This window comes from Ovis aries, chromosome 9 (genome assembly GCF_016772045.2).
Source record: "Ovis aries strain OAR_USU_Benz2616 breed Rambouillet chromosome 9, ARS-UI_Ramb_v3.0, whole genome shotgun sequence".
Taxonomy (NCBI): domain Eukaryota; kingdom Metazoa; phylum Chordata; class Mammalia; order Artiodactyla; family Bovidae; genus Ovis; species Ovis aries.
Genome location: NC_056062.1, coordinates 94,801,922 through 94,818,011, shown reverse-complemented (window position 1 = coordinate 94,818,011; position 16,090 = coordinate 94,801,922). Strand labels below are relative to the sequence as shown.

Genomic DNA, 16,090 nt, shown 5'->3' with positions numbered 1-16,090 from the left:
AACAGACTCCTGCTTTCAGCCCTGGCTCCTGCTGCTGGCTTTCTGTATATGCTTTCTGATAATGGGTTTAGTTTTCATTATTCCTGCTATGTCTCTTCCCCTACCTAAAAGCTTTGTGTCCATAATGTTTGTGGCCCCAGCTGGCATAGTTGCTGGCAACTTGGGGCCCTTAAAAACATCCGTAGAATGAATTATTGAACAATGTGGGCAGGCTCTGAAAGGAGTTTGGTCCGACGGACAGAGTGTAGTGAACTGAGGTTTGGGGGCATCTGTTCTGGGTGAGAGACAGTCGAGATGGCTTCTCCTATCTGAATGGACTGAGATGCCAAACAGGTTATATTCAAAGCTCACGTGCAAGGAGAGAACGAGACCCAGTAGCAGAGCAGAAGTGCCACAAAAGTCAAAGCGACAATAGTGAGCTGAGCTGAAGCTCCCTGAACTCTCTCCTACTTACATCATGGTTGGTGATGGGGAACAGCAAGGGTATCCTGAGAGTACCCATTGTTGGCCTCAGAGGTAAGTAGAGGAAGCCTTCAGGGGCTGGGAACCAGGCCTAGATCACTTAGACATTAATCAAGTAAATAAAATGAAATAAAACAGTAATTTAATTTTTTAGTTTCTTAAGCCTCAAAAATCTTGGCAGGGTAACTATTAAAATACTGTTCGTGTTTCAATAAAACCTCAATAATCAGAATACAAGTATCCTACGATGTTGCTGCAAAGATCCGGGCTTCTCCTTGGGCTTCCTTCAAATTCAGCCCGATCCCTGTCACTTTCCACAGTTAATATCCATGCTCTGAGACATTCCTGTAATGAAATCAAAGAAAGATTAGACCACAGTCACTGTCTTCCAGTTACTAAGAAGATATATTGGACTCATGCCTCTTGGAACAGTTTTTAGGAACAAAAGTTTAAAGAACGTAAAGTTTCTAGGTACTTTTCAGGCAACTTGAAAATAAAACTTACCTGAACACAGAGCTTCTGCCTCTCAGTTTCTGAGCATTCTGACTAGTGGAGGCTGCTGTTTCATTCCTGTGTGCGTGTACGTACTGATTCAGGATTTTAGATATTAGCTCCTGGACCACACTGGCCGCATTTCGAGGGTCAGTGGTTGGGGCCGGTGGCTGCCGTTTGCATGGCATGGATCTAGAACAGCTCTGCCGTCACAGAATGCTCTGTTGGACAGCAGCGCCCTGGAGCGCACAGGACTCCCTCAGAATCTGTCCCAAGCAGCCCGCCAACAGCTCAGGCCACCGGGGGGTTATCCTCGAGGCTCTGCAGGCTGCCGGCACAAGCTAGGATCCTGTGGCTCTTTGTGACCCCATGGACTGCAGCACGCCAGGCCTCCCTGTCCATCACCAACACCCAGAGCTTGCTCCAACTCACGTCCATGGCGTCAGTGATGCCATCCAACCATCTCATCCTCTGTCGTCCCTTTCTCCTCCTGGCCTCAATCTTTCCCAGCATCAGGGTCTTTTGCAATGAGTCAGGTCTTCGCATCAGGTGGCCAAAGTATTGGAGCTTCAGCATATGAACTCATACAAAAGCAAAGTCCCCCAAAGGAGGGACGGGCGCACAGACACAGCAGTTGGTGGCTGAGTAGCTTTCGGCGGGCACCAGAAGCACCTATCTTAGACTCACCAGCCATGCGATGCCAGGTCTGCATTATGAGCAAATCACACGAATCACCTAAAACCAAAAGCCTGTGCCCAATATGGAGACAGAAGGTGGAATTCCCATTCGGTGCAAACTGTGCTCATTTAGAACAGAAGATGCAACGTTTAAAAAGACCAGAGTCCAGGGGCTTCCCTGGGGCTCCCCTGGGGCTCCAGTGGTTAAGGTCTTGCCTTCCGATGCTGGTGGTAGGGGATGCGGGTTGGATCCTGGTTGGGGAGCTAAGACCCCACCTGCCTCGCGGCCAAAAAAACAAAACATAAAATGGGAGCGATGTTGTAACGAGTTCACTAAAGGCTTTAAAAACAAGGGAAAAACCAGGGTCTGCCACCTAAATATAAAGGAGACGTGCCGGGGATGCTTGACTGCCCACCTTGCCTCCCTCTCCCAGATTACCAACCTCTGAACTGCAGAACAGCTCATCACAGTGTGTCTGAATTAGCCCCATGAGCAATGATAAAAGTAGGCCCGAAATCGTGCCCCTGACCTCTGCTGGAAGCCCGGGAGGCAGTTAAGATGTGGAGGCCACACTGGGAGCCTCTCCTTCCTTCAGCGCCGCCTGGAAACCTGGAAAAGGAGGAGCTGGACTCCCATCCTCGCTTTCTCTCCCAGGACAGGGCTTAGCCCGGGGTCACTGCACCTCCCTCCTTCCCAGTCCCATCTGTTTACGCACTTGGTCGAAACCTGCCCTCTGCCCAGCCCAGCTGAGGGATGCACTTTAGGGAAATGGGCTTTTAACGGACCTTTCACTTGCTCATCAGCTCCCGTGGTTTGCCTGCATCGGTCCTGGCTAGCTTCCCTCCTGGACCCTGTGCGTGTGTCTAGAAAAAGACTTTTGGGAAACGGCGAGGAAAATGACCCCTCCATCTTCCCGAGTAATCACAGCGGAGATGGAGCCCCTTTGTGGCTCCAGGCTGGGAGCAGCGTTCCTGCCCTGAAGGTTGACACTCTCCCTGCGCTGCAGGCCAGTTCTCCTGTTATTAGAGGGTGTGTGGTGGGTCCAGCTGCTTGCCGCTCAAAACCCGATAAACAGGCCAGGTTGGTGGAAAGCTTGCTTTATGTCAGATGCCGGCACTGGGGGTGGGTGTGTGGACGTCTGTGCGAAGGCCCAGTCCTCCCCTGACAAGCAGTGAGCACTCTCATAGCCAGACTGGGCGGGGGGCCTGCAGAAACAGCGCCTGCAGTGCTGGCCGCTCTTCAGGTTGGCCCTCAGTGGTCTGACGGGCACTGTCTTGGTGGCTTCCGGGACAGCTCATCTTCCATTCCGGGGCCATTCGTTCTCATTTCTCTGGGGCCAGTTCTCAGAGCTGTGGCAGCTCGTGTCCTGGGTAGCATCTGGTCATCGTGCAGCTAACTTCTCCCCGCTGGTGTTCTAGAATCGATAAGACTGCTCGCAGGATGTATTAGCAGCCCTCGAGAAAGAACCGAAGGCCCTTGGCCAGGCCTCATGACTACACTGTTAATATTTAGTCTCATGGACTGTTTTCCATTATTTCCTCATTTCACACTTCTCTGATCAAACCTCTACTTTGACCAGAGTTTTCCACACACAAGAGGCAGGCAGGGGACATGGGTTGGGGCAAGGACCACAGGGCCCCGCTCCGTTTCGTCTAAGCTGGGGGGCCAGGCGTGGCAGATGCCCAGAGAAACCCTGATCCTCCCACTACAGCAGTCACCCAGCACTTCCTCTGGGAAGGAGGGCTGCTCCCCAGCCTCATGTTGAAGCTCATTGAGTGACTCTCTCACTTACTTCTCGTGTGTTCCACGCATGCACCTGTGGCTCTGTGCGTTTGGTATATGAACATTCAGGCACACAGCCTGTCTAGTAGCGTTATTTTTCCAAAGAAGGGGAGTCCTGTTTCTTTTGAAGACCTTCTCTTAAGGTATTATTTATAAGCAGTGCTATGCATGAATCTGAAATGTGTAGTTCACTTCACTTTTCTTTGTAGATACAGAGCCACATCGTCTGAAGTTTTATTATAGGTTAGGGTGTCTGCTAATTAATCATCCTGGGTAACTTTATCAGGAAGGCCATTATGTACCATCTGCAAATAGCTAGACCCAGCCGCTAATACACCCGTGGCTGACCTTTGTGGAAGGAGCGTAGAAAAGGCCAACAGCTTTACATGGATTCTACCTGACTTTGCAAAACTTGCTCAATTTAAGAATCACCTAGCTGTCCATTAGTGATTCTGGCCCCAAGCACCCTGCCCTGGAGATCCTGGCTCAGCAGGCCCGGGTTATGAGTCAGGAGTCTGTGCTTAACAAGCTTCAGATGTAGTGTTCAGGCACCACGTTTAACCCTTGCAGCCCCACGAGATTTAGGTTTTCTTCCTGTGTCACAGAGAAGTAAACTGAGGCACTAAGGGATTATGTAACTTACCTACAGTTGTACAGCTGGTGAGAAACACACCCAGAATTCTGATTCTGAATCCACTTTCTGTTTTTTTAAAAGATTTATTTAGTTCCAGCTGCTCTAGGTCTTTGTTGCTGTGTGCTGTAAGCGGGAGCTACTCTTCCGTTGCCGTGTGAGGGCTTCTCTTGTGGAGCACAGGCTCTAGGCGCTCAGGCCTCAGTAGTTGGGCACACAGGCTTAGTTGCCCTGTGACATGTGGAATCTTCCCAGACCAGGTATCGAACCCATATCCCCTGCACTGGCAGGCAGATTCTTCACCACTAGACCGCCAGGGGAGCCCTGAATCCACCTTCTTAACCACCATTCAGTAAAGCCAGAATGGTGGCTCAGATGGTTAAGAATGTGCCTGCAACGCAGGAGACTAGAGATCCAACCAGTCCATCCTGAAGGAAATCGGTCCTGGGTGTTCATTGGAAGGACTGATGCTGAGGCTGAAACTCCAACACTTTGGCCACCTGATGCAAAGATCATTTGAAAAGATCCTGATGCTGGGAAAGATTGAGGGCAGGAGCAGAAGGGGACAACAGAGGATGAGATGGTTGGATGGCATCACCAACTCAATGGACATGGGTTTGAGTAAACTCCAGGAGCGGGTGATAGACAGGGAGGCCTGGCAGGCTGCAGTCCATGGGGTCACAAAGAGTCAGACACAATGGAGTGACTGAAAAACAACAACCACACCACTCTCTGCAGCCTCCCAGGAGCATATTTCCTATTCCCTGAAGATCAGATGGCTCTTCGAATTTGCTGAGTGGATCATATAAATCTTTCCTTAGCGCTCCTGACAACTCAGTCATGAACAGAGAGCCGTTCAGATCCTACAGCAGAGTGAGCACAGAGCTGGGGACTCTGAGACCTGGAGTTTATGCCCAGGGATTTGACCAGGGGCTCTCAATGTGTCATCGCCAGCCGGGAACGTGAGCACCACCTGGGAACTTGGGGCACGTTGCAGATGCTCCATCCCACTTCAGAGGAATTAAATCAGAAACTCCAGGACTGGGGCCCGGCCCACATGTGAGGGCACAAGCCCTCCAGGTGCTTCTGATGTGGGCAGATGGGAGCCCCTGGTTCAGAAGACTCTACTGGCTCCCAGGGTTCCTGGCGGGAAGGAAACGCCATAGCCAGGACCGGGGCCTTTGTCCTCCGTGTTCTTCAGAAGCACCGTTTTGCTTCAAGCAGTGGTGACCACTGATGAGTTAGTTTGAAGGTTGTCCTGGATCCAGGTGCCCACAGAGTCATCAGCAGCCCCCGGGATGTGTATACGGCTGCCCTGCTCTTCCGTCCTATAGGCTTTTTCCACCGGTCCTTTGCCCTCTACCTCAGCTTCCTCCGAATGACTGCAGTGCCCCATCAGTGGATCCTCCAGGACACAGGATGCTGCTACACAGCAGTGACTCAAGTACAGACTTGTTCAGCATAACCCCTGACACACAGCCACCACAAAATACCATAGATCGGTAATCAGTTCTCACAATTCTGGCAGCTGGAGGTCTAAGATCAGGGTAGCAGTGTGGTTTGTTTCTGGTGAGAACTCTGTTTTGTGTGTATGTGTGTACTGCATCAGGATCTTAGTTCCCTGGCCAGGGATCAGACCCATGCCCCTGCGTTGGGAACAGAGTCCTAATCACTAGGCCACCAGGCAAGTCCTCAGAGCTCTCTTGATTTGTAGACGCTGTCATCTTGCTGTGCATGGCTGCATGACTTCCTTGTGTCCCTGAGGAGAGAAAACGCGAGCTCTATGGGGTCTCTTCTTACAAGGGCACTAATCCCATCAGAGCAGGGCCCCACCCTTGTGACCTCATTTAACCTTAATGACCTCGGTTCTATCTCTAAATACAATTATACTGTAGATCGGAGCCTCCCTGTATGAACTGACAGCTGGGGCAGAACTCAGCCCATTGCACTGACTCCAGGATGGCCTTATTTAACATGATGCACACAGCAAGACTGGCTGCTGTTGGTCCTTGAGCCTTCATCTTAGCAGTCCCGGAAAGCGTTGGTCAGAACGTCAGAGGCTCTTTTTTCTTGCAGAACTGTCTGGGAGTGTAGCCAGTAGGAAACAGGTTTCTTCTAAAATCATTCCTCAGCTCAGACATTTCACAGTTGACTTGCTGATTTGTTTGTGGTTCTTTTTTTTTTTTTTTTTGAGGGGGGGTGCAGGTTCCAGGCATATCAAATTTATATTTTTCTGGAAGATGAAAATGTGATTGTGTCAAGGCAGAGGCACTAGAAATGCTCACAGTGGTCTTGGTGTCAGCTGCCACAGAGAAGTTTCCAGGCAGTCAGTTCTTCCACTGACAGCATTCCGTGGTTTCTCTGTGCCCTGATGGTGCTGCTCATAGCAGCTACTCTCATCCCTCGGCTTTTTATGAGGCGGGAAAGCATTTTCTTTTTTTTTGCTTAGCCAAAGCTTATTTGATGTTGCTGAACATTAAAAAAAGAAAGGTATCCTTGCGCACTCAGAGTGTGTTAGTCTTTTGCCACTGTCGTCATCTTTGGCAAGTGAGATAGGTCTACAGAGAACAAGGATTAAGGTTGCAGTATTTCTGGAATTCTAGAAGAAGTATAACCCCAAAATTCTGCCCACCCAGCCCCAGGGGTTGGGGAAAAGTTCGGAAGCACAGAGCTTGTAGAAAGAATGACGCTGTTCTCAACCCAGTTTCCTGACCTGTCGCTCTGCTCCCCTCTGACGTCACTTGGGAGCCAGAGACTCGCAGCGCTGGTACTAAACGTGTCGGGAAATCTTTCGTGCTTTAGGCGCTAACCTGTTTCTCAGTGCAAAGCAGCTGCCGCCTCAGGCGGGCGCAGACGTTTTAGGAATGCTTTCCACTGGGAAAGGCTGGCCAGTTGCATCTGTCAGACTTTAAAGTATAGTCAGCCTGCGGTTTTCACTCGAAGCCTGGGAGGCCCCTCTCTCGTGGAGGGCGCGGGCATGTTCCACGGGCTGCCCCTCGGGCGGCGCAGAAGCTGCCACGTGCCCGCGAACCCCTGTTGTGTCAGACCGAGAAGTGTGCGGTTGGCCCTCACTCCGTCCGCCGCGTGTGTCTCCGCGTGTCTGGGGCTGCCCCTGCCCTCACTCGAGCCGGTGCGGGAGCCCTTCAGACGTGGCTGGGGATTAGCTGAGCGAGGAGATTCATGGACTTTGGAATCAGACAAACCAGCAGTCAGATTCTGAGACTTCTGCTTGCAATGAGGCAAAGCATTAATATCAGTTTCTCCGGATCCAAGTCTCCTCACCTACGGGAAGCAGTAACTTCTGCTCTTCCAGTTATTGAGAAGATGGACTTCTCAACTGCTCTTACAGCGCGTGTAAGCATTCAGCGTGTAACAGACATAGTAAGTGATGGATAAATGCCAGCAGTTGTTGCTATTGGATAAAGTAATTGGCATTAATGCATGAATGGCTGAAAAGGAATCGGACCTGTCTGACCCCACACGTGATACTGCATTTACCAAAGACTTGTAGCCACTGAGCTGTAAGGACGGGGCTAAGGAGGAGGTTTGGGTTTGTTTGTAGAGATGAGGAAGTGTGAGATGGAAATAGGGGCCTGGAACACCTTGCTTCACAGCACGAAGCTGGTCCTGAGTGCTGCTGCGGGGAATGCGTGGCAGATGGTCACGTGGCTCTGAGAGTGTAGCTGGATGAGCCTTGGTCGGAACTGGGCTCCAGTCTGCTTCGCTGCTTACTCCCCTTTGTTTAACGGGCCTCGGCTTACTCTCAGTATCCCTAATGATGTCCCCTTCCGAGAGATGGGACCGGGCCTGATTCCTTTGCCACCATATTCAGATGGAAGAAGTTTAGAAGGTGCAGTGAGGCAGGAGTTCAGTGACTCTTGGCCGAGGGACAGCAGGCTTGTTCTTGGGCGGCCCCTCCTGTCTGATGGTTCGGGGCTTGTTAGGGATTCTGCCCCTTCACGTCTTCCCAGGAGACTGTTGCCTGTTGGGCCCCAAGTAAGGGTAGCCAGCTGACATAACAAAGAATTCAAGAGGAGCCCCAGAACCACTGAAGGGGTCTGACCAGTTGCTCTTCCTTCCTCCTCCTTTTTTCTTCCTTTTCTTCCTTTTTCTGTGGCTTGCACTGGGGCATATGCATGGAGATACTAATTACAGCAATTAAGGAAAATGAGGGTGTAATATTGCTTAGCAACCCAGTTACCTAACCTGTAATTTTACTAATTTGGCTGAATCTGTGTGCTGCAACTGTTTTGGATTTAATTAAGGATATTAATAAAAACATTTTTAATGAAATATTTTATGCGACACTCTCTAACGCCTTACCGGAATTAAACTAGTGCATAAGCATCCCTTGTGAAGTAGGGTTTTCTGTTTTTCTTGAAACTAATCAGACAAAAGGGGCCTGAGGATCAAGAAACGATAAGCAGCCTCACATCGCCTCAGTTGCTGGCTGGCCCCCACAGGGACGGCTACTTCTACTGCCAAGCTCCCAAAATCTCAGACAGAGAATTTGACTTGAAACGGGGCTTATCACACAGCCTCTTTGAGCCTCCTGGTATCCAGTGCTTTGGGCATAGGACATAATTTTAAAACATTCCATCCTCTTTTTGTCTTATAAGAAGCCAGATGGGTTAGACACCCCTTTACTTTGATAGTACTGCGTGTGTGCTCAGGTGTGTCCGACTCTGCAACCCCAGGGATTGTAGCCCACCAGACTCCTCTGTCCGTGGAATTTTCCAAGCAAGAATAGTGGCGTGGGTTGCCATTTCCTCCCCCAGGGGATCTTCCCAACCCAGGGATTGAACCTGCATCTCCTATGTCAGCAGGTAGAGTCTTTATCCGTGAGCCACCAGTGAAAGCACTAGTTGCTAAAGATGGATTTGGAAGCAGAAACAGGAAATGGATGTTAGGCTAATCGCATACAACATTCGATCCCAGTTAACTTTCAAGATCATTTTTTTTCAGGATGAATTAATCTGGAAATTAGAATTTAGTGGATGCAAATCCAAGTTCTCTGGATTGAACTATAACTACTCTTTGGTACGGTTGAGGGACAGAAAGTGGAAGACAAGTCATAATATCTCAGTTCAGTTCAGTCACTCAGTCGTATCCAACTCTTTGTGACCCTGTGGACTGCAGCATGCCAGGCCTCCCTGTCCATCACCAACTCCCAGAGCTTACCCAAACCCATGTCCGTTGAGTTGGTGATGCCATCCAACCATCTCATCCTCTGTCGTCCCCTTCTCCTCCTGCCCCCAATCCCTCCTAGCATCAGGGTCTTTCTAATGAGTCAGCTCTTCACATTAGGTGCTCAAAGTATTGGAGTTTCAGCCTCAGCATCAGTCCTTCCAATGAGCACCTAGGACTGATCTCCTTTAGGATGGACTGGTTGGATTTCCTTGCAATCCAAGGGACTCTCAAGAGTCTTCTCCAACACAACAGTTCAAAAGCATAAATTCTTCAGCTTTCTTCACAGTCCAACTCTCACATCCATACATGACCACTGGAAAACCATAGCCTTCACTAGAAGGCTTCACCTTAGTTGGCAAAGTAATGTCTCTGCTTTTGAATATATTATCTAGGTTGGTCATAACTTTTCTTCCAAGGAGTAAGCATCTTTTAATTTCATGGCTGCAGTCACCATCTGCAGTGATTTTGGAGCCCCCTAAAATAAAGTCTGACACTGTTTCCACTGTTTCCCCATCTATTTCCCATGAAGTGATGGGACTGGATGCCATGATCTTCGTTTTCTGAATGTTGAGCTTTAAGCCAACTTTTTCACTCTCCTCTTTCACTTTCATCAAGAGGCTCTTTAGTTCCTCTTCACTTTCTGCCATAAGGGTGGTGTCATCTGCACATCTGAGGTTATTGATATTTCTCCTGGCAAACTTGATTCCAGCTTGTGCTTCTTCCAGCCCAGGGTTTCTCATGATGTACTCTGCACATAAGTTAAATAAGCAGGGTGACAATATACAGTCTTGATATACTCCTTTTCCTGTTTGGAACCAGTCTGTTGTTCCATGTCCTGTTCTAACTGTTGCTTCCTGACCTGCATACAGGTTTCTCAAGAGGCAGGTCAGGTGGTCCGATATTCCCATCTCTCTCAGAATTTTCCACAGTTTATTGTGATCTACACAGTCAAAGTCTTTGGCACAGTCAAGCAGAAATAGATGTTTTCTGGAACTCTCTTGCTTTTCCGATGATCCAGCGGTGTTAGCAATTTGATCTGTGGTTCCTCTGGCAGTAATTAATCAAACCTCTTAGAAAAGAGTCCTCTTCATGTTCCAGTTGTTCATTCAGTCATTCATTTAACAAATCCTTACTGAGTGTCTTCCATGTGCCTGGAATTGTTCTAGGTGCTAAATGTGCAACAGGGGATAATCAAATAAAAAGTCCTACCCAGCTCATATTAATTACAATAACGACTCTTACAGTATATTCTGTGCCAGATACTGTTTCATTCAGTATTCCTGAAACTCAGTTCATCCTAACATACTGCTGATCCATCCCAGATTGCATTTGAAGATCCTGAGGCATGGAGAGTTTAAGAAACTTTTCAAGGGACCTTCCTGGTGGTCCAGTGGTTAAGAATCCACCTTGCAATGCAGGGGACATGGATGGGTTCGATCCCTGGTCCAGGAACTAACATCCTACATGCTGGGGAGCAGCTGAGTCCGTGAGCTGCAGGAAAAGATTTTACATGCCACAGCTCAGACCAGAGGCAGCCAAGTTTTTTTGTTTTTTTAAGGAAATTTGTCAAGGTCATGCAGTTGGCTGAGAGCCAAGATTGTGTCTGCTTCTCTGCTCTGATGGCTTTATTCTGTTGCCCTGCTGTTTCACATTATACGGTCCTATTCATTTCTTCACTTACCTGCACTTTTACACTCACTCCTAGGGAGTGTGAACTCTTGCTGGAGTTGGTGGCTTTGCTTCCAGCCATGGGAATGTGTATCTGAATTTTGTAACCAGGAACAAAACATGTCCTTGGGCTTCTCAAGCCGTTTCAGAGAAAACTTAGAAATTGAGTGTAAACTGCAGCTTGAAAACTTGTCCCAGGGTACCAGTATTTTTTTTTTCCATTGGGTAAGAAAGTTATCTTCTCTAGGGAGACAGCATTTTCTAGGTTGCTATAGTTTAGTCCCAGCTGCAGATAAGAAAAACATGGTCATATTTTTAAGGATACACAAATAACTTAAAATGTAAAATAATTGAAAGATAAATAATAGCTATTTCAGAGTCTTCCCCCGGGACTACAGATCAGGAAAGATGTTTGGAAAGAATCTTGGGAGGGATATAAAAAGACCATTCCTAGCAGGATGGCGAAAGTCAGGCCAACAGATTCTATCCTTAGCCCTACCTTTTCCATTGTCCAAGTGATGACTTTTAAAAAGTTAATGTCCAGCTGACATTTACTCGGTACATAGTATCCCGAATCTGGTTACTGTAATGTGTTCCCAAATGCAGTCAGCAAGCGAAGAGCCCATTAAAAACTTTTCAGTGGCCCCACATTTCAAAGGAGTTCAAAATAGGGCAAGTGTGTGTGTGCCTGCGTAGTTTTCATTGTCCACTTGAATTCACGTTTCAGAAACATCTTGAAGACCTTGCGTCCATGCAGTTACTCAGCCAGTAGGTGCTGAACTCTGACGGTAAGTCAGGTGGGATACTAGACACTAGGGAAACCACGAGAGATGGGCCAAGCCTGCTACCTTGAAGGACATCAGAGGTGAGGTGGTCATCTGGAAGCCGTAGGGTGGGGGCAGTCCAGTGGTTAAGGCTCTGCATGTTCAACGCAGGGACCTCAGGTTCAATCCCTGGTCTGAGGACTAAGATCCCACCCACCATGCAGCAAAAAAAAAAAAAAAAAAAAAAGTCCCTGCTCTGAGGCAGCGGATTGGTGATATGCGTGGAGCCCAGAGACGGGCACCCACCTTGCTCTGGAGCCAGCAGGTCGCTGAGCTGCCAGTGGTAAGCTGCTCCCCCCAGCACCCTCCTTTACCCGGGCCTGTCAGCGTGAACACCTGAGCAGTGAACCCCCACACAGAGAAGCCCAGGAGGCCCCGCGGGCTCCAGCCCCTGCAGGCTCAGCTCACCTTCGATCCCGGGAAGAAAGTCATCTGCTCCAGGCGTGGCTCTCACACGACGGCCGAGGTCCGCGGAGGTCCGAGACCTCAAGGCTAGAGCGCCTCCGTCCCCTTGAGCCGCTGGCCGCCCGAGGGAGAGCGCGCCCATGCCGCGAGAGCGCGCCCATCCCGCGAGAGCGCGCCCATCCCGCGAGAGCGCGCCATCCCCGCAGGCCGCTGGCCGCTGCACAGACGCTGCGGATGCGTGTGGCTGCCTCCTCCCTCCTTCCCGTTCCTCAGTCTGTCTTCTCCAGACTCTGCTCTCAGTGGTTTCTGATGCTCAGTTGGAAGGAGAGGGAGAGGGCTCCTTGAAGGCCCCTCAGGGCACCCCGGGACCCAGAAGGACCCTGAAACCTCCGCCCGCAGGTCTCAGCTCTCTCCCGTCTCATCTGCCGGCGGCCAGTAGGTGCACGTTAATGAGGTCACAGTGCAGGTGTCACCCCACCTGGACCGGTTAGCTTCATCCCGAGTAAGGCCATTTCTCGGCCTGCCGATGTCAGGTAACAGGAGCCAGACATGACAGCTTAGACGAGCAAGACAGGAACCACGCAAGGCCGCGCAGATGACTTCATTCCGACGCGGGATTGCCACCAACATTAAACAATCAAAACATGTATTCTGCACTGAGTCAGAATTATATATTTTTCAGTGCCGTGGAAGTCCTGATTCTAAACATTAAAGTGAAAGATTTGGGTTCGTTTTAGTCCCATCGCCTTGTAAAACTAATCTTTACATTTTTTGCTATATATTGCTTAGAGAAATTTTTAAGAACTTTTAAAAAGTAAGTAGAAATAAAACCACCCACAAAATTGCTTGACATTGTAATGGCTTTGTTTGCAAGCTTCTATTTTATATCATTGAATTGCGTAGTAAGTAAGTAAGTTAGAATCGCTCAGTCCTGTCCGACTCTTTGCCACCCCATGGACTGTACAGTCCCTGGAATTCTCCAGGTCAGAACATTGGAGTGGGTTGCCATTTCCTCCTCCAGGGGCTCTTCCCGACCCAGGGATGGGACCCAGGTCTCCTGCACGGCAGGCGGGTTCCTTACCAGCTGAGCCACCAGGGAGGCCCATTGAATGGCATACCTAGGCTCAGTCACTCAGTCCTGTCCGACTCTGCGACCCCATGGACTGCAGCCCGCCAGGCTCCTCTGTCCATGGGATTTTCCAGGCAGAAAGGCAGGAGTGGGCTGCCATTTCCTCCTCCAGGGGCTCTTCCTGACCCAGCGGTCAGATCCAGGTCTCCTGTGCTTCCTGCGTTGGCAGGTGGGTTCTTTGCCACTGAGCCAGCCGGGAAGCCCTGCTGGGAGTCTCAGGGAGTACAGGCGCATTTCCCCACATTCACACACATTTACAAGTAACTTGTTAGGTCTGTGCTGTTCCCCATCCTCAGGATGTGTTCCCACGCACCTTGCGTCCATACCTGACGCAGCTCATTCGATTTTCATCTGGAAGGAGTGTCCTTTTGTTACCAGCATGCACGCTAGGCAGGAACTACGTTTTTTAAATGAGGAGACTGAGGCCAGCGGCAAGGGATGGAAGGATTTATTGAGCACAAACCAGAGCTAGGTTTTGTAGTGGGTGTCACACACAGACCCTTCATTCCACCTTTACAGCCCTGCTTGAGGAAGTGCTGACTCTTAGAACGTTTACCTTAAGTGGCAGAAGAGGGTCCCGATGCAGGTGATCATTCCTCCCAAACCTGCGTCCCTGTTCAGCTTACCAGGCAGCCTGCCAGCCACGCCCAACTGACACAGATTTTAAGATTTTAAAAAGGAAGCACTAGATATATTTCTCTTTATTTCATTCATTTTCCTTCCATCTTTAGGTGGTGGTGGTGTTTTTTAACTTTATTTTTTTGACCTCGCTGCACAGCAGGTGGGGTCTTAGTTCTCTGACCAGGGGACCTGCACCCCTTGCTTTAGAAGCGCAGAGTCTTTCTTCACCACTGGATGGCCAGGGAGGTCCCGGATAGATTTCTTGAAATGACTGAAATGTAAGCACCTTTGAGTAGAAAAACACTGCGGAGCAACTAAGAAAGCAGCGTGAACTTGTGTTTTCTCTACATGCTGCTTCTTCATGAATTTTTACCGGATCCTCAGGCCCTTTAAATTCTCTATTAGACTTTTGAGAAATGCTCTCATTTTATTTACTCTCCCCCAGACGATGAAGCCTCGAGCCGCTTCTCGGTCACTCTCGGTCACGGCGCTCTCCTTCCTCCGATTTGCTGGACTCTCGTCTCTACACGGGAAATCCCTGAGGCTGGTGGGGAGGAGCCGTGTCAGCAGAGCCCCCGTCACAGCATCCCGGACTCCTCTCAGCGAGCTGCAGGGAGATTCTCTTATAGTCCTTGTTGAGGCAAAACTGGCAAATAAATGTATACCGTGATGATTTCCTGTCCGTACCCATTATGAAATGATTACCGCAATCAAGTTAATACATCCATCACCTCACAGCATTACCTTTTTTTTTTTTTTTTTGCAAATTGTATTTTTTAGCAAATTTCAGGTCTACAGTATTATCCCCATGCTATTCATAGATCCTCAGAACAAATTCACCTCACAACTAAAAATCCGCAGCCTTTGACCAGCGTGACCCCGTTTCTCCCCGCCTCAGCAGCCGTGTTCAAAGGCGGGCGGGGACCTGGGCGCTTCGCGGCGGGAGCGGCGGCGGGAGCTTCCGGACAAAATTCTCCCCGAGTGACAAAATGCAGAGAGACTGCGGGACTGAAAACAGCGGTGTGCGCGCTCAGCTGGGCCAAATTCTGGACCCCCATGCAAAGAGGTCAGAAACCCAACGGCCACCGTTGGGAGCCTGGCTGAAAGCCAGGCCACTGAGCGCGCGGCTGCTCACGGCGCCACCGAGGCGGGCGGAGCCGGCCCACGAGCGCGCAGCCTCGGCCGCAGCGTCCCCTCTCCCAGCCAGGCTCTACCTGCTGGGGAGCGAGGGAGCGAGGGGACCTCCTCCCTCTCGCTCCCCGCGACTGCAGCGAGGACCCCAGGAAAGCCGTGCCTGAATCCTTGCCAACTGAATTTCTCCCGGCTGGCGAAGGCGGAGAGCCCTCGTCAGTAACAATGCTGCTCTCTGCTTCAGTAAGCTTGACTGGTTTTTTTGTTTGTTTGTTTTTTGTTTTTTGTTTTTTGTTTTTTGTTTTCAAGATTTCGCATAAGTGATGTCGTACAGCATCTCTTTCTCTGTCTGGCTTACTTCAGTTGGCATAATGCTTTCAGATTCACCCATAAGGTTGCAGATGGCAGAGCTTCCTTTTTTGTTTGAGGCAGAGTAACACTGCGTTGTGAACATAGGCATCATGTCTTCCTCATTGATTTGTCCGCAGACGGGCACTCAGGTCGCTCCGGTGGCTTGGTGATCATAAATAGTGCTGGGGTGAACTTGGGGGCGCAGTATTTCTTTCAGATACTGATTTTGCTTCCTTCAGATATATTCTCAGACGTGGCATTGCTGGACCCTTTGGTAGTGCTAAGTTTAATATTCTGAGGGACCTCCGTGCTCTTTTCCGTAGTGGCTGCGCGAATTCACATAAACACAGACAGTGTGCAAGGACTCCCCTCTCTCCACTTTCTTGCCAACACTTGTTATCCTCTGTTTCTCTATCTTCAAAGAACTGTATAACCAAAAGCCTTTTTCAATTAACCTTTTTCTTCCAGTCAGCGTTGCAAACCACCCCTCCCACCGAATTTCAACTTTGTAAGTAAAAGAGAGCTCCTCAGAGTTATAGGAGCTTGTCACTAGGAATTCAGTGGGCTACAGTAGGTTTCATTTCACTGATAATTTTGCTCTATAGTATCTAAACTTGCAAGAGAAAATAAGCTTTTGGATTTCTTCTGTACAACTTTTAACCTAGAGGCAGCAAGCCCTTTGCCTAAGTAAATAACTCTCCCATCCACCAAGTGAATAACACCTGG

At 49.5% G+C, this 16,090-nt stretch overlaps 1 protein-coding gene and 1 long non-coding RNA gene across 3 annotated transcripts in view; one reads left to right on the top strand and one right to left on the bottom strand.

The window, feature by feature from the left end:
- Nucleotides 1–16,090, top strand: part of SNTB1 (syntrophin beta 1) — a 245,040-nt gene that overhangs the window by 215,132 nt on the left and 13,818 nt on the right. The gene's annotated exons all lie outside the window — the stretch shown is intronic.
- Nucleotides 588–12,296, bottom strand: LOC114116412 (uncharacterized). The gene is made up of 2 exons (XR_009595102.1): nucleotides 12,136–12,296; nucleotides 588–11,189 (listed from the first exon to the last, which is right to left on the bottom strand). It is a non-coding gene; the product is annotated as an uncharacterized LOC114116412 (long non-coding RNA).